The following is a 27,426-nucleotide window of genomic DNA, read 5'->3' on the forward strand; positions in this document are numbered from 1 at the left end:
TGATGGGAGGCCAGCATGTGCTACTGGACATGGGATGCACAATGTCTCACCACTTATTTCTTGTTGGTTGGAGATTTGATGCTTCCACAGTTGTGCTAATCCCTTTGAAAGGAGGATTTCTTCTGTACTAAATAAGTGGAACACAAAGGCAGCAAAGAACTCACAATGAGAAACAACATCCAGGAGAGATTCACATAGGGACAGTAAGTGGCCATTAAAAAACATTTTTTAATAATGATAATTAAAAAACCCTCCTCTAAACTAAAAATCTAATTTCATTCAGGCACCTAAGTTAACAAATGAACATCACATTTTGCATCCCAAATGTTGGTGAGAACCTTTAAATTTGTTTGCAGGAAAGACTTCTAATCTAAACATCTCCAGATTTTTTTGAATATTAAGTTCAATATTTTACATCAAAGGAAAAAGGCAAACATTTTATGTTTTCCTTTTCTTCTTCTGACATATAAAATGGAGATCATGTTAGTGTACACTCTGCAATTTGTGTGTGTCAGGGTCTGGGCAGAGGAGGAGGAATGGTGGAGACCACCTCCCCATCCTAACCCTTCCAGGGAGAAGAGAGATGAAGACAGTATAGATTTACAACAGTGGTTTGCGGGAGGTCACAGCTCAGAGGCAGATGAGGGGGAAAGTTGGGGAATCATGGGAGAGGAGGAGCAGGCAGAGCCGGAGCAGCAGCTGGCTGACACATAGAAAGCATTCCAGACCCACCATCTCCCAGGAACCGGTGAGCCTTAAAAGTAGGAGAACAAAGAGCTCAAAGACAGATGGCACTTAGCAGCACCCATAGAAGAGAAGATGATGATAATGACAAATGAGAAAGTCGGAGAAAAAGAGGGTGGAGGTTCACTCAGGACACCCCCATTATCCAAGAGGCTGGGTTCTATAGCCTCTCACTGTAAAGTTTGAAATAAAAAAGGACTGTAATAAACTTTTCCTTGTCTTTATACTTTCCTGGGCAACCAACTGGGAGCCGCTGACAGCATCCTGACAGGTTGTGTGTTTTGGTTGGCATTTAACAGCATTTGGATAATTGTTTTAATTTATTATTACCTGCAGAGAGCTTTTAAGATGGGTGGAGTGCAAATCTTTTTTTAAAAAAAAAAGTCAGATGTGACCAAACATTAAGAAAAGTAGCACAATTAGCGAGGAATTAATTGATTGCACCATTGCAGCAGCAGAGACCTCTCCCGCCCCCGCCCCCCATCAACAAGTTAATCATGAATTGCCCAGAAGTTCAAGCAGGAAGTTCAAGAGAAGACAAGAGAGGCATGCAAATTGTTGGCTTTAATCATTTGCAACACACACTGGTAATGCACACACAAGATTTAGAGGGCAACACAACAATTCAACAACCCAGCACAAGTGCAAAGGCACCACAAGAAGGGTACTATTAAACAGTTCAAAGCACCCATGATGCTATTCCAGCAAATAAGAAAAGCCTATACAGTGGTACCTCAGGTTACATACGCTTCAGGTTACAGACTCCGCTAACCCAGAAATAGTGCTTCAGGTTAAGAACTTTGCTTCAGGATGAGAACAGAAATTGTGCTCTGACAGCGCGGCAGCAGCAGGAGGCCCCATTAGCTAAAGTGGTGCTTAAGGTTAAGAACAGTTTCAGGTTAAGAACGGACCTCCGGAATGAATTAAGTACTTAACCCGAGGTACCACTGTATAGTACAATCTCTCTCTTTGAAACTTGATTTTGATTTTACTGTAGTATTGCTGCCATCTTCTTATACTGGTTTTAGGTGTTGTATTTATTGTACAGTTGTTTTTATGTGTGTTTTCCTTTGAAGAGGCACACATTTGTGTGTGCATCTACAAGAAGGCAGTTTCTGCACATGCTGTAAAGGGAAATGAGGGGCAGATGGGGCTCATCAACCTGGGAAGGTAGCCCATCAAGGAGAAGGAAAACTCTGATCCTAAACTTCTGCTGCCTTGCAGCTATACTCATTTGTGAGAAAGGCTTTGGGAGTAAACCCTGAGGAACAATCCATACGCACTGTCTTGTGGGACATCTTCAGGAGAAGAGGCGAAGGAGTAAACCCATGGAGTATCTGCAGCAGCACAACTGGACACTTTCATCTGTCCCAGCCACAACAAAAGATATCTCTACAGCCACAGCGGGCTCTGTATCTCTCCAATCATCTGACTTCATCTGCAAAGGTGCACTCCTCCATTGTCTACCAAGACAGAGGGTTGCCAATCAGATTATCATTGAAAACTCCCAAGTTTTCTTCTATCTCTCACAGCTCATGAAGAGGCTGTTCTACCTGCTCTATATCAACACCCATAGTCATTCCACAGTTGTCCCCTGTCCCATCATTTTCCTCTCAATTTTTGATACTATTTGGCCTGATTTAATAACTGTGTTTACAACTGCCACCCAGAACATATCAGATCACTGGATCTCCTCTTGATTTATTGTTAAATGAATGACCAATGACGCAGAGAAAAGAATCCCATAAAAAAACTCCTATGCTTTTCACAATGCTATTCTGAGTTCAGACTTTCCATTTAATTCACCATGCTCACCTTTTCCTGGAAATGATGCTGAGAAAGTTTATTTGGCTTTTTAAATTACTGCTAAAACCTAAACCTAAACATTTAAGGCTGCAATCTATCACCGTGGGACTAGTCTCTTAATAACCTGGTTATCTGCCAGTGCATTTGCACCATGCTGACCTTGCCAATACCCATCTCCTTCTCCCAGTATGTCATAGCAATGCTGGTGACAGGAAGTCAGGTAAGTACTACTGCCCCACCCTGCCTCCACTACATCTGGAGACAGTAGGCTAGCCGGGGGGTTGGGGTTGGACTGGGCCACATGACACATGGAACTCTGTCCTCTAACATCCTGCCAGTGCTACCCATTCTCCAGCATCTGCTTCCTGAGCCAGTTATCTCCCTCAGCCTAATGTTAAAGCCAGTCCTGCTTTGTGTATGTGCCCCACAAAATATTTACTTACTCTGCTAAATTTGCATTCTGAGGTGCTTATTCAGGAAGAATTATATGTGATATTTTTATTCAGTCATCCGCTGGTAACATCTCTCCATAATTTCTAGGGAAAATTCCTCTGTGAACATAAATGTGGACATGATCTAGATCAATGAATCAAGCAAACCTCATAAACAACCTGTCATGAACAACCACTTTTCTTCATGAAAAGTCCAGTCCACTGATATTTTAGTGACTGAGGCCAACACAATAACCCTTTAACTGAGGGAGGAGCGGTAAATTAAATACAGACGGCTTTAGAAATAGGCTGGCATGAGGTAAAAATGCCCAGCCTAAACTGAGATTGATGGACCCAACATGGGGTCACTGACTGAAGTGCAATACTGTTGCCCATATTATTTACTTTTCTATGATCTGAACATGGGACTTCATTTTTTATTATTAGAAAAGGGAGAAACGACAGTGTAAAGATTATAAAAGATAAAACAACATATCATTGTTCAACAAAAATACATAAACTGATACCCGCATGTTCAGAGAAATGTTGTGATTGACATATGTGGCTTGCAAGGATTCTAAAGATGACTGGTAGATTTAAACAAAGGAAATAAAGCCAGGCTAGTAGAAAAAGAAAATAATAATAATAATAATAATAATAATAATAATAATAATAATAATACATTAGGAAAAGAGGTAGGCTCCAGCTTCAGGACTGAATTTCATACATACAGTAGATTGAAAACTGAGTGGGCAGGTGTTGCAGTTTCATGTATAGCAAAGTGGTCATCTGATTGTTCAGTGGAGAGAAAATGTTTGCACTATACACTGAAGGGTGAATGGAGAAGTTCCCAAATAAAGTACACAGCTACCTATGGAAGTTTGTCTTTGATTTCATTTTTCTGGTGCCTCTCTAACGGCTTGGGTTCTTATGACCAGATTTACAGCAGACTTCAGCGCCTCCCTTTCATCCCCCCCCCCAGTTGTCTTTCATAGATTGCATTGTCATGCATTTTAGCATGGATTTCCATCACATCAGTAAAACTAGCAGCACGTCATCGCTGAATAATGGAGCACAAAATGTTGGGTTCAAATAAATGGCACACTCAGTTGAGTGAAAGCTTGGATCCTTGGAAAGGGGTACCTCTTTGCCCCAGGCCCTCAGCTGAGTAGATATCTGTGATTATTCTGCTTTGCTCCTGTTTCATTATTCTGAAATTGGTAGGTTTTGTGGTTTAATTTTATGATTGTAATTGTACATTGCACTTACTTATGGTGTTTTGGTATGCCACCCTTGGACCATTTGGTGAAAGGTGGACTGCAAGCAACCAATGGTTATTTCAATCATTTTTTCTGGAAATACCACAGTGTGTCTTGGTTAACACTTATTTTAGGAACTGCAGTAGTAAATCAGATGAACATCGGAATGTGCAATTGAATTCACATAAAAATATGGAAACTCACCATTAAATTCTATTTGATGCACATCTCAGAGGTGCTTTTCCAGATGCCATCCTTTTCTTTCAACAGAATGCTCGTTCAGATGCACATCATGCCCATTCACTAGCTGGAGTGTGCATGCATGCATAAATAAATAAATAAATAAATAAATAAATGTGCTTATAGAAATCATTTGAAAATAGATTCTCCCATTTTTCTCCAGTAAGCTTGCTCCAGTGAACTAGTAGCGGTAATCAGAAATGAATCAGAGACAGACGAAAAATAAAACAAATTGGAAAGATTTATTTAAATCAAAGGCCAGAAATGATGAAAGTATGCAAGCAATGAGTGAAACATGAAAATGGAAAAATGTATGAATGAAGTATAAGAGAGGAATTTATATAAAAGAACAAATATTAGATTGTTAAATAAAAATAATGAACAGCTACCAACAAAATGGGTTTTTGAGAAGTGTCCACTGCCCTGGAACTCAAAGCTGCTACATTAGTACAAATTCTATACTGCTGCCATTTTTGGAAATGCTCCTTCTCATTTGATAACGGCCAGTTAAATGTTATCAAAGTGCCAACTGACACTGAAATTATTTTCTTGCAAACCTGAGTAAATAGTACTAGAAGTATCAGTCCTCCTGCAGACCTTGTCCTATCTGGCTGATGACAGAACATAAGAGGCCCAAATGCATTTCAAATGAGCAATTTTTTATACATTGTTCCTTCTTAGTGGAGTACAAAAAGACTTTCCCCTTGCAACGGAGAGCTGCACCGGGTAGCTTTGTTTTTAAATACATCTAGTTTTTACACCTACTTTCTGTTCTAAGATATCATGTTTCACAATTGCTATTTGTCATGTTTGTAAGTTGTAATTTTATATGTAGTTAGGCAGCACGTTATGTACTGAACACTGAAGTTTTAAAAGACTGGGACCTGGCAATGGATTGCAACTCATTGTAAGGAAACTTGGTGATCATGTATTGTTGTGCATCACCCCAGTCTCTGAGCGGTGCAAGATTCCAGGTGTTCCTGGGTTTGTGTTTCCTTTGGGATGAGGCACAGCAGAGACTATGGTGTGTTTAGCGATGGCTTATTTACACATATATACAACCTGAGCCTGTGACATAGCTGTCAACCTTCCCTTTTTTGCGGGAAATTCCCTTATTCCAGCGTTGTTTCCCGCTGCTTCCCGCTGCTATTCCGGATTGTTAGATATCCCATAGACTGTCCCCAGGACAGGTGAGGCTGCTGATCCCTTATTTTCAAATCTGAAAGTTGACAGCTGTGGCCTGTGATGGACAGGTTCACAGCCCAAGACGTCCCCCATAGCCACAGCCTTAGATTCCAGCAGAAATTAGGCATGGCTCTCTCTCTCTCTCTCTGCCTTTCCAGGCTGCAGCTTTACTTCCACCTTCTAGCTCAAATGACTTAACTCTTCACTCTGGCCTTTTATCTAACTAACAGACAGTTGGTTTCCGATCGGAAATTTTTCTGGTGCTGGGCAGAGACCCAAATGTTTAAATATTTGCTAATGTGTCTTGCTATTATTATTATTATTAATAATAATAATAATCAATCAGCCCCATGGCTGGAACCTATCCAGGTAATTCTCTCATGCTGAAATTTATCTTTTGAACTCTTTTGATTACCTCAGCGGCCTAGTTCTAGAAATTCCTGTTTTCAGTCTAGGAAATGGTGAGCAAACATTTGATGCAATGATAAAACAGGACCTTCAAGATTCTTAAAAAGTTATCTGAATTCTCTTCACTTTAAATAAGGATCATTGCAGAGCATATTCTTAACCAAAGAGGTTTAAGTAGTTCAAATTTCCGGCTGTGAGGCAGGAAGGGGGAACTCATGAACTACTAATAACTCTGTTCCCTTCTAAATGCAGATACTTACCCATTTTCACAATCCAACCTTTTGGGGAGTGATATAAAGTATATCTTTTTTTTTTGGATATATTTTTATTGAATTTTCCATCCATAACACAAAAAATAACACAATAAAGAACATACAACACGTATAATTTCAGACTCTTAATTTCATTTTCCTTACTCTCCCGACTTCCTCATACCTCCCCTTTCTGCATTCTCATATCAGATTAATTAATTAACAAATCCCTCCCTTGTTTTCAATTTAATTGTAAAAACATTCCATTTCTTTCACTTAACCATTATCGCTTTTAACCCCTCTTTTTTCTCATTCAACATCAATCTAACATTCACTAATTCTTGAGTATTTCTTTAAATAGTCTTTAAATTTTTTCCAGTCTTCTTCCGCCGTCGCTCTTCCCTGGTCTTGGATTCTGCTCGTCATCTCTGCCAGGCCCATATAGTCCATCACTTTCATCTGCCATTCTTCCACGGTGGGTAGATCTTGTGTCTTCCAGTACTTTGCTATGAGAATTCTTGCTGCTGTTGTAGCATACATGAAAAAAGTTCTGTCCTTCTTTACAACCGATTGGCCAACTATGCCCAGGAGAAAGGCCTCTGGTTTCTTAGGAAAGGTGTACCTAAGTACCTTTTTCAGTTCATTATAGATCAGTTCCCAGAAAGCCTTAATCCTTGGGCACGTCCACCAAAGGTGAAAGAATGTTCCTTCCCTTTCTTTACACTTCCAGCAATTATTTTCGGGCAAATGATAGATTTTCGCAAGCTTGACTGGGGTCATGTACCACCTATAAATCATTTTCATAATATTTTCTCTCAAGGCACTACATGCCGTAAATTTAATCCCGGTGGTCCATAACTTTTCCCAGTCAGCAAACATTATGTCATGACCAATATCCTGCACCCATTTAATCATTGCAGATTTAACCATTTCATCTTGTGTATTCCATTTCAACAAAGTATATCATGTTCATGGTTATACATAGAAAAGGGGTCAACCAGTTTAGTACTACTCCTAACTAAAATATTTACTTTATTTGCTTATTATACACTGGTTGTTCATTATAGACTCCCTACAAGGAGTTCTGGTGTGAACAGCACAAGAAAATTCCAAGAAAATCTGTTTCACTTTAAAGGCAGAGCTACTTCAACGATTGTTAGACCAGGGCTGGGGAACCTTAGGCCTTCCAGATGTCGCTACACTGCAATTCCCATAGTGCCTATTGGCCATGATGACTGGACCTGGTGGGAATTGTAGTCCAAAAAAAAATCTGGAGGGCCAAAGGTTCTCCAGCCCAAGTTATCTTTCATCTTTTTAAAAAGTAGGCATAATCTGCCCTCTTTTTTAAAAAGTTCAGAAGTACTTTGAACATAAAAGAGAAGTTTTGCCCGACTTGAAGCTTTCTAACAATTATCTGTGTCCTTCATTCACTGGCTAAGGGCAGACATTTTTCTGTATGTCCCTCTTGTGCAGGGGTCAGCAAACTTTTTCAGCAGGGGGCTGGTCCACTGTCCCTTAGACCTTGTGGGGGGCCCAGGCTATTTTTGGGGTGGGGGGAATGAACGAATTCCTATGCCGCACAAATAACCCAGAGATGCATTTTAAATAAAAGCACACATTCTACTCATGTAAAAACATGCTGATTCCCTGACAGTCTGCGGGCCGGATTTAGAAGGTGATTGGGCCGGATCCCACCCCCGGGCCTTAGTTTGCCTACCCATTCTCTTGTGTGACATGAGATCCTAAGCTGAAGGAAGAGGATTATGCACCATCTGAAGATGAAACTCTATTCTCAGGGGAAACAGAGGGTGAAATTTAAGATTGCACTGCTGCTAATGGATTTGCAACCTGTCTGAGACTGCTTGGAGCAGGCACTGCATATATGAACCAATGTCTCCATATGAAGAGTGGACACAAAGGTGTTGCAAGGATCCTGGCAGCTGCAGAAAGGTTGCCATGATCACTTGAATTGCAACTGGTGTGCCAGTAGCTTTCATACGGAGATGCTGCTAGAACCAATGCCTCCTCATATTCTCCATGTGGTCGTGTGGAGCCTGGTGAACATATTAAAGAACATTGTCCAGATCAGAAATGGCAAGCTGACATGCAATGGGCCAGATCCACGCCTACCCCCCACCAAACAACTGTGTCACACCAAGTTTTAATCAACTTTAGTTTTGTTTTTTTTTAAAGAAGATTGCTCAGAGTTTCAGTAGCAAGGAAAATAATTTTGCATCCCAAAACTGAGAGATGCTCCACACTTTAATTTCACTCTTAACTGTCAGCGGTCCTTTACCTTTTATAAGTCCAGTCGTGGACGACTCTGGGGTTGCAGCGCTCATCTCGCTCTACAGACCAAGGGAGCCAGCATTTGTCCGCTTCTGCAGACAGTTTTTCCGGGTCATGTGGCCAGAATGACTAAGCCGCTGCTGGCGAACCAGAGCAGTGCACAGAAATGCCGTTTACCTTCCCGTCGGAGTGGTACCTATTTATCTCCTTGCACTCTGACTTGCTTTCGAACTGCTAGGTTGGCAGGAGCCGGGACTGAACAACGGGAGCTCACCCCGTCGTGGGGATTCGAACCGCCGACCTTCTGATCAGCAAACCCAAGAGGCTCAGTGGTTTAGACCACAGCGCCACCCACATCACTCTTAAAGGTAAAGGTAAAGGTAAAGGTACCCCTGCCCGTACGGGCCAGTCTTGACAGACTCTGGGGTTGTGCGCCCATCTCACTTAAGAGGCCAGGGGCCAGCGCTGTCCGAAGACACTTCCGGGTCACGTGGCCAGCGTGACATCGCTGCTCTGGCGAGCCAGAGCCGCACACAGAAACGCCGTTTACCTTCCCGCTGGTAAGCGGTCCCTATTTATCTACTTGCACCCGGAGGTGCTTTCGAACTGCTAGGTTGGCAGACACTGGGACCGAGCAGCGGGAGCGCACCCCGCCGCAGGGATTCGAACCGCCGACCTTTCGATCGGCAAGTCCTAGGCGCTGAGGCTTTAACCCACAGCGCCACCTGCGTCCCCCCCACATCACTCTTAGGAGTGGGTAAAAAAGCTCTGGACAATCGTTTCTGGAAGAAACAATGGGATATAATTTGCTTTCCATACAGGTTGCAGAGAAAGGCAATGGGCCACTGCTAATCTGCCACTAGAGGGCACTCTCATAGGAAGCACACACATTCATCAGGCTCTATACACATAAATGATGTTGCCTTAATTATATAATTGTGCCCCACAATTGTGAAATACTTACTGCTGTTGACATTAGGCAGGCACCCTCAATATTTTTTTAAATATTGCTGATTCAAAAAAATAAAAATAAAAAAATTCAGCAAGTCTAACCAATCAAATAATGCAGTTACTTACATTAGTGTGTGTTTAGAAATAATTGCAATACTGATTTTTATCTGTGTTTTATTGAGAATTATTTAATGTATACAGTGGTACCTCGGGTTGCAGACGCTTCAGGTTACAGACGCTTCAGGTTACAGACTCCGCTAACCCAGAAGTAGTACCTCGGGTTAAGAACTTTGCTTCAGGATGAGAACAGAAATTGCGCGGCAGCAGGAGGCAGCAGGAGGCACCATTAGCTAAAGTGGTGGTTCAGGTTAAGAACAGTTTCAGGTTAAGAACGTACCTCCAGAACAAATTAAGTTCTTAACCTGAGGTACTACTGTATTTGTTTTTTAATAGTTCTGTGGTTTTAGCTGTGTTTCATCTACAATTATGTACACCCTTGTGAGAGGTTGGGATTGCTTCATCAATCTTTCTAAATAAATAAATTAAATAGATATATGTGGCGATGCCTTTATTGTTCAACCAGAGGCAGTTGGACTGCACAGCAAAGCACACCATCCATTTCCCAGAACATTGGCTAGAAAATGGCATCACCCTGAGAATATAGAAGCTGGCTATCCCCAGTCTACATTGTTGTCCCCCATTGTGTGCAGCAATGAAATTTATTCTCTGCATTGTGTTAGCGGAGTGACTCATTCTTTGACCTTACAGAGAAGCTAAAACGCTGTGATTCCACGGTCTCTAACAATGAGGAAAAGCCCTCCTTTGCTGATAATGTGATTAAGAGGTGAGTATTCTGGGTGAGGCTGTGAGCTTCCCACTTTCTAATCACTCCTGGCTTCTCGCTGTACTGCTTTGTGCAGTGATCTGGCCTTCAGCAAACGTTTGCTGCAAAAGATTCTTAATGCACTTGAAGATAAATCGCCCTGTATTTGTTCACCTTGCTACTGGGTGAGGCCCCTCTGTTTGTCGGATTCAGTTTTCTAAAGCCTCATATCAGGATATTTTGCTTTTCCATCTGATGCCCTTTATAGAGTTGCTCTATTTTCATAGCCTAACATACTCAGTTACCAAAAAACAGCAATGTGTGTGTTCAGTTCATTACACTGATGAGTCACTCGCTCCTTTATACATTAGCAATGTTCACCGACAGGATATAGTTTAGAAAATTAGGAGATCCAAATCCTTGTCTTTGTTGAAACCAGTAGGACCCTATCTAATGTCAGCCAGTTTGCACAGCTAGATGCTTGGGTTCAAAGTGTCTGAGGCAAAGCCTACAGGGTCTTTTCCTTGTCAAATTTCAGCTCTTTTACACCCCACCAACTTCAATGGAAGAGATTTAAACACAAGCTTAACTCCAGGACTGAGCCGAAATATTGGGCCCCACATTTGCAATGTTCTCTGCAAAACGTGCCTCCTTTTTCAGCAATAATTGGAGGGGGTATGTATTGTAAAACAAGTCAGAGATGCTCTCCTACTTAGCTGAAGAACAGGATGCCCTTACTTTGATTTGGTTTTATGAGGTTGTTACATGGCCAAATCTACATAGCATGCTGGCTCCATGATTCCTTATTGAAATGATCACATGGCCAGATATTTGATGTGGATTTGGACCCTAGCAGGTGTGCAAGTGGTGGGGGTGGGGGGATTTTAACCCTTTACCCCCATGGTGGTCCCAATGCAGATCAATACCCCCCCTTACTTTAAAAACAATTGCTAGTTTGGTCCTCACATTCCAGTATAACATCTCATGTTAGTAGATCTTCTATAGGTAAAGGTAAAGGTACCCCTGCCCGTACGGGCCAGTCTTGACAGACTCTAGGGTTGTGCGCTCATCTCACTCTAGAGGCCGGGAGCCAGCGCTGTCCACAGACACTTCCGGGTCACGTGGCCAGCGTGACAAGCTGCTTCGGCGAACCGGCACCAGAACAGCACACGGAAACGCCGTTTACCTTCCCGCTATAAAGCGGTACCTATTTATCTACTTGCACTTAGGGGTGCTTTCGAACTGCTAGGTTGGCAGGCGCTGGGACCGAACGACGGGAGCGCACCCTGCCGCGAGGATTCGAGCCGCCGACCATGCGATCGGCAAGTCCTAGGCGCTGAGGTTTTACCCACAGCGCCACCCGCATCCCATTCATACTTCATGAAATATAATTTCTCAGTTTCCTAGAAAGTTACTTCTTATGTTGTTTTCTGATTAATATAGCAAAAGTAGATTCACGAAGTTATACACACGCCTTGTGGGTGCTGATGGTTATCAGTGGTTATGTACCAATAAAGTACGGCATTAAGACTGGGATAGGCAGATGCAGCCAGCGGCTAGTAGTTCCTGCCGCCAGCTATGATCCTCGCCCCCAGGCTGTACACCCCGTCCCTTGTAAAAGACAATTGCAGCAAAAATTTGCATCCCCTGGGGAAAACCTCCTGCTGTAGAATTATTGTGGGAAGGATGTGACATTCAATTTATTTGCTTATTTATTTTAATGATGTTAAAGACACAGCTCTTCATTACATAACCGGAAGACTATGGACATGATTCAGTTGCTGTTAAGTGACTCTGAACCCCATTACTCAATGGGAATGTTAAACACGTGTTTCAGTTTCTCCTGTTGAAAGCTATGGAAGTCAATGGTCCTTTTGCTTCTATTTCTCAGCTAACAACAATCTCAAATACTGCTGCATATCTTTTATAATACTTTCGATGTGTGAAGTGTATTGTCCATCACAATAGCCCCGCATAGTATGTCACCAATATTCATAGTGTGAGGGTGGCCATGGAAAATGAAGCTACAAGGTGGTGATCCGCAAAGACAGTCCCAACGTCTCTCTGGAGGACTCTCCTTTCTTCCAACAAATAAACTGAAACTGAATTGCCAGAAAAGGAGTAGGATGTGGCTATGTTCCCCTCATTCAGCCTCTGACCTGCTCATTTTACAGAAGTGGAAACCAAGATTGAATGGGTGATTTGGCCAGGGTCACACATTGAGTCAACAGTGGTGGGGCTGAGCTATGACCTTCCACACCCAAGGACAGTTAACAATCAATGGGACCACATGTACTCCTCTGGCATAATGGGTTACTGACACTACAGTACAATAAAACAACTAAGGACACACAGGTACACGCTGCCTGCTTAATTTTTTGTTTTGTTTTTGATGCAAACTTCCCCATCCATCATCCTTTATATTATAACCTCTAGGTTGGTCTTAGACAGTGCCCCAGACTTTTCTGCCTTCTGAAACTTTCCCCCCATGGCGCTCAACTTCTGCCCCTTTTTAATTTGTGTTATGTTACTGTGTTTGATGGAAAATCCTTACTGGCTGCCTCTTAATGAATTCAGGAAGGGTGACTCCAGATGGTCAGTATTTCACAGGAGGTATTCTTGCACATACTGGAACTTTCCATTTGCCCAGTTAAACTGCATTAAAGGTTCTGTTGCCCTCACCTAGCACCACAAATCTACTTTGGAAAAGAATCAGACTTCCTGAAGTTTGGAAAGTGTCATGGAAATAAACAGAAAACAATGGGATGCACAAAGGAAGCTAGTGAGGTGCAATTAGTTGTTAGAGTGTTGGACTAGGACCTGGGAGACCAACGTTTGAATTCCTGCTCAGCCAGAAAACTCACTGGGTGACCTTGGTCCAGTCACAGCCTCTCAGCCTAACCTATCTCACAGGAGATGGTGGACTCTCAACCCCAATGAGATTTCCACTATATGGTGGCTTATTTTCAGTTACAAACAACAAAAACTTTTAAAGTAAAGAATGTCCTGAAAATGTTGTAAACCAGGCACAGGCAACCTCGGCCCTCCAGATGTTTTGGGACTACAACTCCCATTATCCCTAGCTAACAGGACCAGTGGTCATGGATGATGGGAGTTGTATCCCCAAAATGTCTGGACGGCTGAGTTTGCCTATGCCTGTTGTAAACTGTCTAGAAAAACCTTTGTTACAGCTGAGAACTAATGATACCTAACATTCACTAAAATTAACGTTTTGTGAGATGTTTTTCTTACCTCATTAAGAAACCTGCAAGAAAGCTGTCCTTGGTGGTTTGTGGCAACCTACTGACAGCTAAAAAACTTTCTTGACCATTCCCAGACCATTCGTCTATTTAAAAATGATGATGCATTTTACTACCCTTATTTCCTACTATTGACTAGGGTAGTAGACACAACCCAATAGCAAAATTCAATGCATTTCTAGGACATTTAAGGCTACAAATGATTTTTTTGTTTCCATAAGAAAAATAGCAAGTGGCAGCTGATTGAAATTTGGGAGCATTGTGAGGGACAATTTGTAACAACACCCAAGAAGGACTACCCTGTACACAAAATTATGTGTGAATTTTGCAATGAAAAGTGTGTCAGTGGGAAGCTTTGAACTCCACAAATTTCATGAAGATGATGGGTGATTTTTATTGTATGCGTGCAGACTTGTATTTTTAATTTAAGAAATATAAACACAACTATCACCACTGATCAAATGTTTACAATGTCACTTTACTCCTTTGCTCTCACAGCATACAAGCAGTGCCAATTTTTGAACAAACATTGACAATGAACTGCTTCAATGAAGTTCTCCCTCATTAACTTCACCAAATTTGCCTTCATTGGTCTCAGAGGACAGGAACCAAAGATGCTCAAGCAAAGAGCTTGAGAATTTTGCCAGAATTATGCCAGAATTTTTTTTTACTTCTTCCTGTACACAGTCAGCTCACATACCACATTGCAAGCTAGTTTGGGGGGGAAACCAGCAACTCTCAGTTTTGAATTTCCACTTAGCCAAAGCCACCCTTGGTTCACAGCTCTTTGAACCCTGACTTGTATTTCAAAATTTGATTTCTCCTTTTGGTAATATTTCTGAGAGCACTAGATTATTTTTTAAACAGCATGCCACAATGAGAAAGATTCAACAAAATTGACTTCTGATGTGTGCATGCTTTTTTAACTACAAAACTTACATTTCTCTTCCCCCTGGAGTCCATTACAAACCTGCTCAATGTACATCACTATATGAGACCTATTCAAGCAAAATAAAACTACAAGGGAATAATATTTTTCAAAGTCTAGATTCATTAGGTAATGGTTCCCCATTTCCCCCAAGTCATAACTCAAGGTTTGGTTTTGAAAAACAAGAGAAAATCTATAAGACCTTTAATAGCTTGGTTCCTTCATGCTTTGCAAAATACACACAAAGTTTCAGGTGCCATAAATTATTTTCCCCTTAGCAGTTTTAAAAAGTAAGTTGTTGCATTTACAAGTGCAATGGTAAAACAGGGAGGGGGGGTTAGTCTTTAAATGCCTGCTTATAGGCAAAGTGATTAGTGGCCCAAGTATGGAATAAATTGTAATTCTGGATTAATGAGCTGAAATAATGGATTAATTGGCAATAGATGGTTTCCCTGTGACCAATGATAATGGATCCATTAAAATATAGGATGGTCAAAATTAATCACTTTTTAAAAGAAATCAACTCTGTGCCAAGAAGGTCTAATTATGTCAGTGGGAATATGTCAAAGGCTAGAAGCTTCCCTGTAAACTGCCCTTCCCAATTTGGATAGGATTTTCTCTACCAATCTCTACTCTGCATTACTTACCAGATGAGGAGGGGCATGTGCTCTAAGGGCATGGGAGACTCCTGTGCATGTCTGGCTCATCCAAACATAATGAAAGCTGCAGTGCTCAAAATGCCCAGATGCCCTGGATATGTCAGGCATGCACAAGTGACTTTGGGGGTTCTCTACAGCTTGAGCCCATGGCTTCCTGGACAGGACCCTCTCTGCTCCTCTCTACGGGTGGTTTATGTAATGGAAAGTGCAGCCAAGTAGCAGAGAGAAGGTCCCATCCAGGTCAAGAGCCCTAGCATGTTTCAACTGATATCATAAAATTCTGTGTTCATATAACTTGTCTTCAGCTACCAAGAAAGATTCGTGGGAGATATAAGAAGCGTGCATTGAACAGGCTTTCCATTCCAAACAATAGATTTGAGTATTGCAGTGTGCATACACCCAGAACGGGGATTTGCGGAACCTAGGCTCATGACCATGACTTTTGACTACAAACTTCATATGAATACTCAGCAATGCACTTCTAGGCTCTTTCTGTGCACTTTCCCAAATACACAAAGTTCAAAATGAAAGAAGCTCTGGCCTTAAATTGACTCATCTTGGTATTCTTAGCACTTTTGTTTGCAGATCAGATTATATTTCAAATAGATGTGACAGACAGACGTATTTCTCTCTCTTTCTGATCATCTATGACTCATGCAAATGTGGATTGTTTCCTTGTGTTGTAACATCAGTTAGTTATTAATATCAGTTATGAAAGACCACCTCCTTTCCTTTTTTGCTGAATGTAATAGAAGGAAATTCCCCTTGATGTCTGACGTCAGAATGGTGTTTTTACTAAGTTGTGCCCGTGTGAAGCCATGAGTACTAACAACAATATTAAACAAGGATATGATGCAGCTCACAATACACATGGGCATGTCCTGGAATTTTGGCACCAATGTTCGTTTATCTTCATTCTTCTCTAGCTGAGGTCCTCTGTCGTACGATTCTTGCCAGATAAAGTGAGAGTCAGAACTGTGATGAGACTTCCTTCTAGGTGCAGACTAAACAAATGGTGGTGGTGGAAAGAATGTCAGAGATTCAGACAAGTGAATATATTTGGCAACCCCCAAGTGACTGCCCACTGAAGCATTTGAGGCTACTGGTAGACTGACTGTGGGAATTCTGTGGAAATGCTCATTGTTGGTTTCACCAGAGGAGGGGGATGGAATGGCCATCGCTCATCAGACTCCTTGAAAAATGGCAGTTGTCATTTCACAAATTGCAAGAGGAGCACATGTACAGTTAACACACAGTGCTCCAGTTCACTGGTGCCTCCAAGGATACCCCACTTCAATCCACAGTGCCCAGTTATCAAAACAGCTCTATAACAGTTCAAACCTCCTAGCAGCATAGTCCCTAGGGAGACCTGGGTTGTTGTTGTTTTTTGGGAGGTGCTCTTTTCTCTTTTTTTCTTTTTTTTAGGTGAAAGACTGCAGTTCCTTAAGCATTACCTCCTTGGAGAGAACATTCCACAAGCAGAGGGAAATCACAGAAAAGGTCCATTCTTGTGTTGCCACCTTCTGGACCTCTCATGGAGGAGGCAGATGAAAAGGGCCTCAGATGATGATTGCAGGTCAGTTCATATGGAGAGGAAGTCCTTGAAATCTTGTGGTTCTCAGCCATTTAAGGCTTTATAGGTCAAACCCAGCACTTTGAGTCCTCTAGGAGAGTACCATTGTGATTTGCCACAACAGCTTGAAGAGCTTGAAGAGCTGTCTAATGCCAATAGATATTGCTATTTTCCTGATAACCATTTGCCAGAATGCAGCAGAGAACCAATTTGTGTGGGTAGTAGTGGTAGCTACTCCCTTTCACTCTGCAGTGGGGCTTTTGGGGGCGGGGATGAGGTACAAAATTGGCCATTTCTGCCTACAGCAACTGGTTGATACATCTTGGCGAGCTAACAGTATAGATTCTAAGCATTTGGCAAATAGTAATTTAATTTAAAGGGACGCGGGTGGTGCTGTGAGTAAAAGCCTCAGCGCCTAGGGCTTGCCGATTGAAAGGTCGGCGGTTCGAATCCCCACGGCGGGGTGCGCTCCCGTTGCTCGGTCCCAGCGCCTGCCAACCTAGCAGTTCGAAAGCACCTCCGGGTGCAAGTAGATAAATAGGGACCGCTTACTGGCGGGAAGGCAAACGACATTTCCGTGTGCTGCGCTGGCTCGCCAGATGCAGCTTTGTCACGCTGGCCACGTGACCCGGAAGTGTCTCCGGACAGCGCTGGCCCCCAGCCTCTTAAGTGAGATGGGCGCACAACCCTAGAGTCTGTCAAGACTGGCCCGTACGGGCAGGGGTACCTTTACTTTACCTTTAAGTTAATTTAAATGCTTTCAGATGAATTATCAGGAAACCTATGTATTACCGGTAAGTGTTTACCCTGCAATCATAGTGTGTTGACTTTTCCCATGTTTCTACAGAGAAAGGAAGTTCTGGGTTGATAAGTGCAGCCTTGGTCTTTGTCTCCAGTGCAGAAAAACCAAAGATGCTAATAGGATGTAATGATGTTACTGTTTCAAAGGTTTAGTGTTTAATGATTGATGATAAGCAACAGATTTCACTTTCAGTCTACTGTCATTTGAGAGTTAGTGTGGTCTAGTTGCTAGAGCAGGTTTCCCCTACCTGGCGCCTTCCAGACACCTTGAACTACAGCTCCTATCAGCATGCCCATACTGGCTAGGGGTGATGGGAATTGTAGTCCAAACCATCTGTAGAGCACTAAGTTGCCAAAGGTTGCACCAGAGTAGAGAGTGGCCAAAATGCAAATCCCAATTCAGTCATGAAGCTCACTGGATGATATGGGATCAACATCTCAGCTTAACCTACATATTTGAGTTTCTCAGCCTATCCTACATCACACAATTGTTTTGAGGATAAAAAAGGAGGAGTGAGCCATCTATGTCACCCTGACTTCCTTGGAAGAAGTACAGATTTTGTGTGTGTGTGTGTGTGTGTGTGTATTTTATGGGGGTTTTTTTGTGGGAGGCAGTAGGCTGTACACCAAGACCCTTCTAACCCCTGGATCCAGCCAGTGTTAAAATATAAGCCTGGTTGGCTTCCTGATGAGGTGATCACCTTGGTGACAGGCCATTAAATCCAATGATGTGGCTATGGGAGAAACAAGACCATCTTGGGGCGTTGACGCTGTGAACCCCTCCATTGTAGGCTGAGGTTATATATGTGTGTAAATAAACCATGTATACAACACACATTCTCTGCTGTGCCTTATTCCAAAGAAAGCACAAACCCTGGGTAGGCACCCACAATCCCCGCAATATCACACCACTCAGAGATTAGGGTTGTGTGTGTGTCCATCCAATCTCTCTGCTGGACAAACAGCAGAAGGTAACTATGGCTACCAGGTATCTGTGTTCCATAACTCCATACCACTATGGGACAATCTTTCTCTTATTCATTAGGCATATTTGTGTTGTTTGTACCCCTTGTATGAAACAAGATCTTCTTAATTATATAGTTGTAGACAAGTGGGTAGAATTTTAGTGTGTGTGTATACTTTACAGATGATATTTTTTATTGAATCCCTTTTCCTGATATCACATGTCATATTAAAGCTGGGGAGATCTGGGATCAAACTTTTACTGAAAAGGTTGCAACCACATAGTTTGACTCACAATCTGAGTAATCGTTGAACCACTTGCAAGTTTTGTTCAACAATGAACAAACTCAATTAAGTATTCAACTCATATTGACTTCAAGCAGGAGGAAATGGCCATGGGAATTTACCCCAGGAAGGCTGAAACTTCGTAACCAGCGCAGTTGCAACTTCAAATGCAAGAACTGTTGTGGATGATGGGGGTGATTAAAAAATCAATCCTCCTGTCAGACTGGGAATATCCCCTCACTCACCCAGTTAAGGATATTCCACCATTCTTCAGCAGAATTCCTTTTCTTTTAGCAAAGTAAGCAGCTCACATACATGTCAAACAAAACTTTAATAATAAAGAAAATTGTAACCATAGGTGCCAACGATAAGGGGGCCCTGGGGGCCTGGACACCCACAATTATTATTTTTGTGTGGATGCTCAGCACCCACAATGCAGGCTCCAATGCAACTTCCAGTTTCTAACAAAAGCTGTGTCGGAGGTCCTGCCAGGCCTCAGAAGTGCTGCTGCATGATGTTGATGTCACTTGACGTAATGATGTCACAACGTCATGACATCATGTTATGTCGTAGGTGCCATTGGGCACCCATAACCTGGGACCCAAGTTGGCACCCCTGATTGTAACACAATAACATACTATCTGAGGAAAATGAAAACAACATCAAGAGGCAAGAATGTGGCAAGAATGACTGCTGGTCTCTGTAACTGAACTGAACACCCAAAGGCAGAGGCCAATTCCAGAGCACAACACAAAAGCCCCAGCTACCAGATGCCAGACATTTTACTGATCAAATTAGTGTTTTTCTTACAATTCCCTTCTCACTGTGCCTAATTTGAATTAATCAAATTTAATTTAGCACGTAACTTCTCAAAACTTTCTTTTGACAAAGGCTTTGTAAAAATATCAGCTGTCATTTCCATTGTTGGACAATGCTGCATTTCAATAAATCCCTTCTGGCTCAAATCTCTTATTGTGTAACATTTTGTCTGCTTGCTTAAAAAAGTAAAGGTAAAGGTACCCCTGACAATTAAGTCCAGTCATGAACGACTCTGGGGTTGTGGCGCTCATTTCGCTCTACAGACCGAGGGAGCTGGTGTTTGTCCGCTTCTGCAGACAGTTTTTCTGGTTCATGTGGCCAGCAGGACTAAGCCACTTCTGGCGAAGCCAGAGCAGTGAACGGAAACACCGTTTACCTCCCCACCGGAGCGGTACATATTTATCTACTTGCACTGCATACTTCCGAACTCTAGGTTGGCAGAAGCTGGAACCGAACAACGGGAGCTCACCCTGCCGTGGGGCCTCGAACCACCAACCTTCTGATCAGCAAGTCCAAGCAGCACAGTGGTTTAAACCACAGCGCCACCCATGTCCTAATTTGAATTAATCAAATTTAATTTAGCACGTAACTTCTCAAAACTTTCTTTTGACAAAGGCTTTGTTAAAATATCAGCTGTCATTTCCATTGTTGGACAATACTGCATTTCAATAAATCCCTTCTGGCTCAAATCGCTTATTGTGTAACATTTTGTCTGCTTGCTTAGAATGTGTATTTATCGTCTCTGATTGCACCAATTTCAGACAACTCTGATTGTCTTCCATAAGCTTAAGGGTTTAGAATCCGGCATTCCCAGATCCTCTCAAATCTGGTTAAGCCATTGTGCTTCTTCCTCTGCTTCTGCAGCAGAGACATACTCTGCTTCTGTTGAAGAGTTAGCTACTGAATTTTGTTTATGACTAGTCCAACTTACAGCTGCATTCCCATATAAGAACACAAACCCACTGGCAATATCCCCTTTAAGCTTGCCCAACTTTACATCCATCTCTTCAGCCTAGCCCACGGTAATGTCTGGCATTGCAGGCAGCTTTGACATGCAACAAGTGTTCCATCAAACACTGCGGGAACACATGTAGCAGCTTGATTTGTTTTTGAGCAAGTCAGAAGTCAAAGGTGGACACCAACACTTGCAGGAAATACAAAGAACTAGAAAGAATAGACTGTATTGCAGTTGCCCTATCTTATCCAGCAAAGAATATTTTGTTAGACATAATCAGCTGGCAAAAATGCAAAGATAAACCAGAAACAGTAGAATAGCTGCCCTATCTTATTCAATATTGAATATATTGTCAGACATTATCCAGAGTGCCAAAAAATCCAACGGCAAACCAGAAACAATAGAGTGTATAATAATGGCCCTATCTAATCCACTATAGAATATCTAGCTAAACATAGTCAAGTTGCCAAAATTATTCACCACTAACCAAGCAGGCAGTGCCAACCAATCAATAAAGAACCACCCCTTATTAAAACCCCTTATGGCAACTTTAAGGATGGGGCAAATTGAGCAATGACCTGGCACCCCCACAATTTAGAGGACGGAGTCTTGTACTAAAGTCTGCTTGCTGCTTTTAAAGTCAGTCATTCTCAGACTGCCTTATCTTTAACTCAGTAGGATTGCAAGTGAACAAGCCCTTCCCTACAAAAACAGATAAAAGTCCTTTCCCCATTTAAGACAGGTCCATCCACACCAACTTCCTTGGTCAGGAGCTGTCCTTATGCCTTTTTTCCTGTACATGATAGCAAATTTTTAGGGTTTTGTATTGTTGTTTTGCTATTTCTGTTTACACAGGAGAGGTAATGGCTTGTTTCAGTTTTGTTTATGACTTGCATTCGTGTATTTGCAGTGTGTTGACTATTAATACATTAGTCTCCATTCCAGTTGTAATAAAAATTGACCACAAGGAATGTACTACGATACATTTATCTATGCTTTCATTGCAACTTTGGGTATATAATCATTCTGCTGTGGTCTATAGCCAATCACATTAAATGCTGTTCTATCCATGTAAAGAATAAAGGGTAAATTTATGTCCAAGTTGCTTTCAGACCTTTAAGGGCCTCAGGAGCCCTCAACCCTAGGGCCAATACTGCGCACGGAAACACTGTTTACCTTCCCACCACAGCAGTACCTATTTATCTACTTGCACTTTTTGCCGTGCTTTCAAACTGCTAGGTTGGCAGGAGCTGGGACTGAGCAACGGGAGCTCACCCCATTGCGGGGATTCAAACCGCCGACCTTCTGATCAGCAAGCCCAAGAGGCTCAGTGGTTTAGACCACAGCGTCCCCCGTGTCCCTTGCTGCAACTAGAAGGCACCTTTACTCAGAAGTTACTCAGAAGTAGAACTCATTAAACTCAATGGGGTGTGTGATCTTGCAAGGGTGCTTGCAGCCACATGGTGGAATCCTAGACATGTTTACATCAACCACTGGGGCTCACTCCCAGGCAAGTATTTAGATTTTCTTTTTAGATAACGCAATGCACATGTATTTTGTAGATCGTATCATTTTAGAAGTAGCCTTCATCCCTGTGTTGTATCTCCAGATGGGGCAGGGAAAGACTCCTGCCTGAAAGCATGGAGTGTGGCTGCCAGTCAGTGTAGAGTAGACAAAACTGAGTTAGCTGAACCAAAGGCCCAACTCACTCTAAGGCAGCTTCCTGTGTTCCTATATGTGTGGGAGAAGGCTATCATTTTAAACATTTGTCATATTTTTTTTTAAAAAAAATACTTAAGTAATCAAAATGTTTTCTTTTGGTTTGCTGACTAATCAGTTAAAATCACAAATCTACAAGAATCTACTAATCTCTTACTTTCACCCCCAACCAAAAAAGTAAAAGAGCATGTAAGTCCATCCCATCAACCAGAAATGTAGTAAAAAAAATAGAATCACCTGAGGAACACAGATAAGTTCTCTAAGAAATAAGATCAGTCAGTAATAGTTGTTCTTCCGGACGTTTCTGAAGAAATATTTGAACTGTCATCCTGGATTAAACTGGACAAAACTGCAAAGGCAGTCACAGTTCACGTTGACATAAATCATCATGTACATTCAAGCAGTGGTATATCTTTCAGAAAACCTGCTGAGCTACTTTTAATGCCTCCAGCTATGTCTGGTAGTTATTATATCTTACCTATGATTGACTTCAGAGCCATGACCTAGGCCCATGAATCTTGTTTTCTTGTTTAAAAGCAGTGGGACTCAAGTAGAAATTAACAGTATGTAAACTACAGGAAAAATACTACTTGTGGGAAAATGCAGTGCTACATTTCCAAGGCAAAAGAATTAGCAGCAGTTTCTGATATCTGCAACCACAGCCTTACCTTCATGAACAATCTTAAGCCATTCACTCTATAAGGACTCCCCCCTCCCCCGTGTCCTCTGCTCTGCTCTGCTCTTTGAGATGTACTAGCAGGGAGAGTCAGTAGCCCTGCCTCTTGGTAGAAAGGTAGACTGAAAGGCAAGCCTCTCCCAGGCCTTCATTTCTAGGATTCTGCCTGACTTATTATTCATGGAGAAGGCAATCCAAATGCAGGGCTGGCCCAAAACATTTTGGTGACTGAGGCGAACCACAAAATGGTTCCCCACTTTCTGCCAGGGAAGAAGGGGTGAGTGAAGACCTACATCAGGAACATGGCGAGAATAAAGATCTACATTGGGATCTCCTGTCCCTGTGGATCCTGCTACCTGAGGTAGTCAGCTCACCTTGTCTCACGGGTGGGCTGGCACCTCAGGGTGGTATCATGACCTCATAGCCTGACTCCCCTTTTTGGGGAGTGACACAATAACACTTGCAATTAATTACCTGAACCAGTGTGTGTGTGAAGGTGGGGAATAGACAGAAAGTTCTGTCTCCTCACTGATTCCTTCTCTTTTAGGTACTACTTGTTGGTAAAGTACGTCCTGTCAGACTTTTTCTTCACTCCCGCAGCTTCTCAAAGTTTAATTAGCTACAGCTAGTCAGTATGAGTTAGCATGTGTTAGTGTGAACATCTCGGCCCCATACAGGCCACAGTAAACCCTGCACTCAAAATGCCTTTGTTTACTTCGAGTAATAAACTTTAACTTTATTCTTACAACCAACAGTCTTACCAGTCTTTTTATTTCCGTATTCAATTACAATATATTTACCACATTTCAGCACCCTTCCTTAGAGATTCTAGCGCAAACCCCTTGAAACTCACATATTGGTCAAACACTTAAGAAAGCAGGTCAGGAGCCAAAGAACAAAGGAGCTTATCAATTGTTAACTGGAACTGGAGATGAAAAGAGGGACTTGCCCTGAGAGGTGGCCTGGGAAATCCCCACTGCGTCAGAAGCTTCAGTGTAGGAGAATCTCATTCTGCCAGGACTAAAGAAGTGGCATTGCAACACCCGGAACCTCTGCAGGGATCAGCAAACTTTTTCAGCAGGGGGCCGGTCCACTGTCCCTCAGACCTTGTGGGGGGCCGGACTATATTTTGAAAAAATAAATAAATGAACGAATTCCTGTGCCCCACAAATAACCCAGAGATGCATTTTAAATCAAAGGACACATTCTACTCATGTAAAAGCACACTGATTCCCGGACTGTCCACGAGCCAGATTTAGGAGGTGATTGGGTCGCATCCGGCCCATGGGCCTTAGTTTGCCTACCCATGTGCTAGTGGAACCATGGTCTCCTTCTGCCCCCCCCAACACATACACTTTAAAATAAAATGGTTGAAGATTCAGGACAAACCAAAGGAAGTGGTTATGGATTTTGCTAGCATAAGACATGGTGATGGGTGCCAATTTAGTCAGTGCTAAAATGGAATTAGGCAAATGCACATAAGAAAAACTGTCAATGGCTACTAGTCATGATAGCTATGGGGTACCTCCAGATTGGAGGCAGCATGCCTCTTAATTTCAATAGCTGGGGAACTACAATGGGAGAAGGGTAGAGCCTCACATTTTGCTTGTGGATTTCCAAGAGTCATCTGGTTCATCAGTGTGGGAAACAGGATGTTGAACAGTTGATCTGAAAGCACAGGGCTCTGGTGTTGTTGTTTTTAATTTGTTGCAAGTCACCTTAAGTGTATGTGTAGGTGGCATAGAGGACTTTCTGTGATGCATACTCTGCAATAGATTCAGGAACAGAAATACAACTGCTTAAACTGAATATAATGGACCTATGGAGAATGAGCTTTTCTCTTGGCTGGCTAGGCAAAAAGCAGTTAAAGCATGGTGAACAGCTATTTGAAACGCAAAGACTTGTGACTGCTGTTGACTCATTCACACATCAAGATTAGCCGTCTACACTAGCCTTGTTAGTGCCTTATCTCTTTCTCAGTATAACTTTGTTCTGGGTTTGGGACATTCCAAGAAAAAGTGGATGTTTAAGATCTCCTTGATAGCTTTTGAAATTATACTGGTAAGCAGGAAGCTAGAGCCTCAATTAGGTGTTGGGGGTTGAAATGTGTGTGGGCTGAAAACGGGATGGGACAGGGGCCCCAGGCATGCAGTCTCATATTTAGCATAAATTCCTATACAGAGTTACTAAGTTCAATGGAACCTGCTTGGAAACCTCCTTGCAATCAGAAGCCCTAATTAGTTGGGGTGTCTGGTTGAAGGGAAGTTTGTAAGCATATTCAGCAGAACATGCTTGGAAACCCTGTGCAGACCTTTCTGCTGAACACACGGAGGTCTAAAAATATGTGTAGTTACAGATAGGTAGCCGTGTTGGTCTGCCATAGTCAAAACAAAAAAAATTCCTTCCAGTAGCACCTTAAAGACCAACTAAGTTAGTTCTTGGTATGAGCTTTCGTGTGCATGCACACTTCTTCAGATACACAAAATATGTGGTGCTCATAGCCATAAGATTTTCACATTTTGTTGTAGCCTTAGAGTTGGAGCATCCCTGAAGCTAAGAGAGGCAAGTGGCACCAGAATGGAATCAGACAGAGGCAAAGTGGAACGTCAGGAGTTTGAAGGTGGTCAGGTTCTGAAACAACCAGGTACAGAACACATTGTGAGGGGCTGGTAAGCCAGATACCACACCAGGCAGATGTGGATCAGAGGCAGGCCATGGTGAATAATGGAATAGCAGACAAATGCCAGGGCTACGTTTTCTCATGGACATTTCCCCAACACTAGATCAAAGAGTAGAAGAGATCTTATAGAGGGTTGGTAGAATCCCTTCTGGCTTCCTAGGTATTGTGATTCCTCTTGGACTGACTATCTGTGATTTCTCTTCCTGCCAATGTCAGGGGGACAATGTGGTGACTAGTCAGTCCCTGGCCCTGTGAGCTGTCCTAGTAATGCCTGTGCTTTGCTCTCTGATTCTTTGACTCCAGCCTCCTGGCTCCTTACATTATGTGAAGACCCTACCCAATCAGACTCCCTCTGTTCACTTAAATAGGGGATAATTGTGTTTCTAGAAGGAATACATATGCTGAACTGCACCTTCTTTAAGTGAATGAGGAAACTCTTGCATATATAGAAGCAACAAAGATCTCACATGCATAAGGAAGCCACCCAAACTGAGTAATAAATAAAAACAGCAATTTTATTTACAATGTGGGAGGATATCCACTTCAATGACAAAAGTTAGAGCCATTATTTCCAGAGAACTTTTGCTCACTTGATTTGTTCCTGTTTCTTCTGTCTGTATGTTTTTTCTATCTGTAGGAGAATTCTATGTTTCTCTGACTTCACTTAATTCCAGTCTGAATGGATCTGTAGACAGTATGATAAAGACATGCACCCATTAAATTTAAAGCTCATAGACATACCAGTTTTGTAACATGTTTGTGTGAAACTTATTTGTAGAAGGAAGATAGCCAAGAGGCTGAATAACTGTCCTCATTTGACAATCTGGGATTTATGTACCTAGAAAGCTGTTGGTATGTATTTATGGAAAGGTTGTGTAGACTCCAAAGACTATATAAATACTCAGCTGGAGAGAAAATATGTTTTGACACATTCACATTTTATGTTCGTAACCGAAGGCAAAGGTTAGTAGCAAATATCTCACAGGAAGTACAAAGTACCTTGCCACATTTTGATTAAAATGCTGTGAAACATAGGTTTCATTTCATTTCATTTTTATATAAATAAACTGATTAGGAATTGGGCAGCCTTTGCCCTTTCACCAGTATGGTGGTGCATACTCTGGTTTATCTTCAGATCACAGAAGTCTTTTGCCTTTTACCAGTATGGTGATGCTGTTGGCCCAACCAAATGATAACATGGGCAGGCCATTGAGTGATGTGCAGAGCTCACAGCAATGGGGTTTTCACATCTTGACGTAGCCCTAGCGTCGGAGACTGCCTTAAGCCATGGGAAAGGCTAGTGTGGAAGAAGAGAGGCAAGCGCCACCAGAGGGGAGGTGGGCAGAGGGAGCTTGAACACCAGGAGCGGCTGCGGAGGCTGCCCAGGAGGATCAATAGAGAGGGCAATCTTCCTGACTCTGCAGTGTTCCTTGGCAGAACAGGGAGCTGGCAGACTCATCAGCCAAGGCAAGTGTTTAATTGGGGAAGGGCTGTAGCTCAGTGATAGACCACCTGCTTTCGATGCAGAAGTTCCCAGCTTCAATTTACAGTACCTCCAGGAAGGACTGATATCTTTCTGACAGCTGCTCCCAGTCAGTGCAGACACTTCTGGTCTAGATGGGCCAATGGTCTGACTTGGTGTAAGGCAGCATCCTACTGTCAGGGACCGTGCTGGGGAGGGCTGCACTGAGGAGGAATGGTGGGAGCCACCCCCTCCCCCT

General features: G+C 42.4%; 2 long non-coding RNA genes across 2 annotated transcripts; one reads left to right on the top strand and one right to left on the bottom strand.

Moving 5' to 3' along the window:
* LOC309366307 lies at positions 1-26,384 on the bottom strand. Its single transcript, XR_014166632.1, has 4 exons — positions 26,296-26,384; positions 24,625-24,791; positions 4,445-4,547; positions 1-127 (listed from the first exon to the last, which is right to left on the bottom strand). It is a non-coding gene; the product is annotated as an uncharacterized lncRNA (long non-coding RNA).
* On the top strand, positions 16,988-18,441 carry LOC309366335. The gene is made up of 2 exons (XR_014166645.1): positions 16,988-17,194; positions 17,572-18,441. It is a non-coding gene; the product is annotated as an uncharacterized lncRNA (long non-coding RNA).
* Positions 26,385-27,426: the final 1,042 nt, after the last annotated feature.

Source organism: Podarcis melisellensis, assembly GCF_964234715.1.
Source record: "Podarcis melisellensis genome assembly, chromosome: 1".
Taxonomy (NCBI): domain Eukaryota; kingdom Metazoa; phylum Chordata; class Lepidosauria; order Squamata; family Lacertidae; genus Podarcis; species Podarcis melisellensis.